The sequence below is a fragment of the Rhinoderma darwinii genome, chromosome 2 (assembly GCF_050947455.1).
Source record: "Rhinoderma darwinii isolate aRhiDar2 chromosome 2, aRhiDar2.hap1, whole genome shotgun sequence".
In the NCBI taxonomy this organism is placed as follows: Eukaryota; Metazoa; Chordata; class Amphibia; order Anura; family Rhinodermatidae; genus Rhinoderma; species Rhinoderma darwinii.
Window position 1 is genome coordinate 87,528,857 of NC_134688.1, and position 3,027 is coordinate 87,531,883.

Genomic DNA, 3,027 nt, shown 5'->3' on the forward strand with positions numbered 1-3,027 from the left:
GTGGCTATTTTTGCAAAATTGACAACAGGAAGTGAAGCCATATTGGTTGTCATTCGTAGTTGAATTAGCTACTTAGAAACGAAAAGTAAACTGTTATTCACTAACAAAGTGCCAGTTTTACCATCAGTTTCTGAGAGGCTAATTCAGTCACCAATGGCAACCAACATGGCTGCACTTCCTGTTGTCACTTTTAAAAAAATGGCTGCCGCAACAAAACTATTATATGCCAATGTTATGTTTGAATGGAAATCCTCTTTAAATGGTTATTTCAGTAAACACCCACATTATTTTTAAATCACTCATACCTTAAACGTAAAAAAGAATATTAAATATGGTATAATAATGTGGATATCAAAATGTTTTTATTAATAAGGAGGCTGTAACATTGCCTGTACTGTGTTTTAGAGAGATGATTCAGATGAAGAAGATCTTTGCGCAATCAGTGACAAATGGACATTCCAAAGATTCAGTCGCCGATGTTCTCGGGGTGGATGACATTGATACTCTACTTGGGAGATCGGAAACACTTGGGTCATCCAGGGACATGAAAAACACGACAAGTAGCTGACATCTCAGCGAGCCTGAAATATGTTCTATTCACAGTGGAAGTCACTGCAGATGTTCTTCCAGTGAAACCTTGGAGTGTAGTCACACAATGTGCGTGTCTGATTCCAATTCGGTTAACTTTTATCCACCATATTGGCCAAGAGATATCTCAGATGGTAAACTGAATGCAAAGACTGATAAATCGTCATATACCAAAGCAAAAACCCTCCTAAAATGCATAAGTGCACTCCGCAGCAAGGAGCACATGGAAAACGGAAAGGATTACCTGCAACTGGAGGTTTAACAATTAGTAAGCCTATTCTGCATCTGGAGCCTGAATCTGGAAAATCAATGAACTATGTCCAGGTAGGTAACGGTCCAGTAAGTTACTCAACTATGGATTTTAAGGTAACAGGAAAATCGGGTTTAAAATCAGAAATGAGGACAATTGATTAAAGTGATTCAAGTTTAACAGATGTAGAGGTTTCTGAATCAAACAAACGTGCCCAGAGGACATTGACCTCTTCACAATGACTGGAATAAGAGCTAAACCCAGCCAGAATCATAAAAATGAATTTCATCCCCAGGAGAATCTGGTAGTCCATATTCCAAAGGACCTGGAACATAATTGGACCACAAACCTGGAACATTTCCAAAAGCAATATCTATTGAAAGTTTTTCACCTACAGATAATCTTGGAGGTGTGAACTGGTGAGGTGCAAGCCTATCACTTAGTGGACAAAATGGACTCATAACCAGAACCAAGACCTTTATCTTCAAGATGCCCAAGAGGCAGCAGGCTAAGTGTATATAACAATGTTCCAGGATCCCACTTGTATGCCAGCACTGGAGATCTCATGGACTTGGAAAAAGATGGTCTTTTCCCCCATTTAGATGATCTATTACAACATATCAATGAACTTCAGTAGTCCGTTGACCAATGGTCAAAAGATGTTATGCCAGAACTACAAGATGACAATTTATCATTGTTTCAAATTCCCAACCCAACATTTCGTACGCCTAATCCAGCAGCCATGGACTTTGAAGGAAATTCTATATCTGATGGAAGAACAACGCCAAGTGATCTGGAAAGGGATGCAGTATCCCTCAGTGAGTCAATTGCAACAGGAACAAGGGAAAGAAGAGATCAGGAGATGAAGCATCTCTTACAAGAACCAATAGGTAAGATCTTCTGTTAGTGGTATATTCTCTTCAATGCTTAATTTATTAGTTCCCTTTTAAATTCTTTCTCTCCCTTTATCTTACATCACCTTAAATTCCTTGTTACGTAGCGTTTCAAAGAGGTAACGTCAAGATCTTGGGCCCCAATGCCAAATCGGTAACACCTATGAAGTATTATTTATACTTGTGGTTCACTGATATGGGGCAGAGGGACCCATTTGTGCAACTTCAGCACCCCTGTTGTTATGGCCATATGTTAGGTTAAAAAAAAGACACCCACTCACCCACAGAACATTTAAATGAATGCCGACTCCTTCTTAGTCCATGAGATTTCCTCTGTGCTTTAGTAACTGTATTTAATATTGTAATTTGCCATAAAGCTTACTACTACAGTATATATCCTTATTGAGACCTACGTGACACCGTTCAATGAGATTACTCGGCTGATATTATTTCCAATTATGATTATCGCTCTTTACACCTGCATTTGTAGATATTTTCTATTAGAAAAGGATATACATAAATACAATTTATTTATTTTTTCCTATAATTTTCCTTCTGTTCAGGTTCAAAGAAAAACTAACGCTCAAACCATGAAAATTTGTATAATTTTATCTTTATATCATGAGACATATACAGACAAAAAACTTCTATATTAAATATATTTATTTCCCATTTCTATTTTACACATTATTTTATTTATTTAGCTTTTTTTAATTTTATTAAAGTGCACAAAAATATTTCTAGTGTTAATCATTTCATCCAGTGAACTTTAAATCTAGAAATTTGACTCCATGTACATATTGGCGTTACAATTCTCCCAGTAATAACCTGGTACAGCACTTAATTTCTCATTCTTCACTTATCAACATTTTTTCACTATATAATGTCCCTTTAAGCACCGCTGATTTATGCAAAACCAATCTACAGATGGAGCTCAGAATTCACGGTATAATACTGGAGCGTTATTAAAGACTGCATAGAAAAAAAAATCTGTGATTTAGAGACTCGTGTCTAATGCAGTTCTATTAACTTGCAATTGGTATGGCTCAAAAATGTTGTGGCTTTGCAAACTTAATTACAAATTCATGGCAACTTTCACTTAATGGACAGATTTATAGATTGCTAATTAACATTTTTGTTTTTTTTAAATAACTATTCTCTTTTGCTAATTAAACATTTTATTAGTCTTTTTATCCATGTTGTTCAAGATCTCTTTCTCTACATCCATATATTTTAAAAGGGAGTTTAGCATTTTATAGGTTTGCCTTTGTTCTTGTCTATTATATATTTGTTTAG

General features: G+C 35.7%; 1 pseudogene; it reads left to right on the top strand.

Moving 5' to 3' along the window:
* Positions 1-1,076: 1,076 nt before the first annotated feature.
* Positions 1,077-1,745, top strand: LOC142741722 (stAR-related lipid transfer protein 13 pseudogene; annotated as a pseudogene).
* The last annotated feature ends 1,282 nt before the right edge of the window (positions 1,746-3,027 follow it).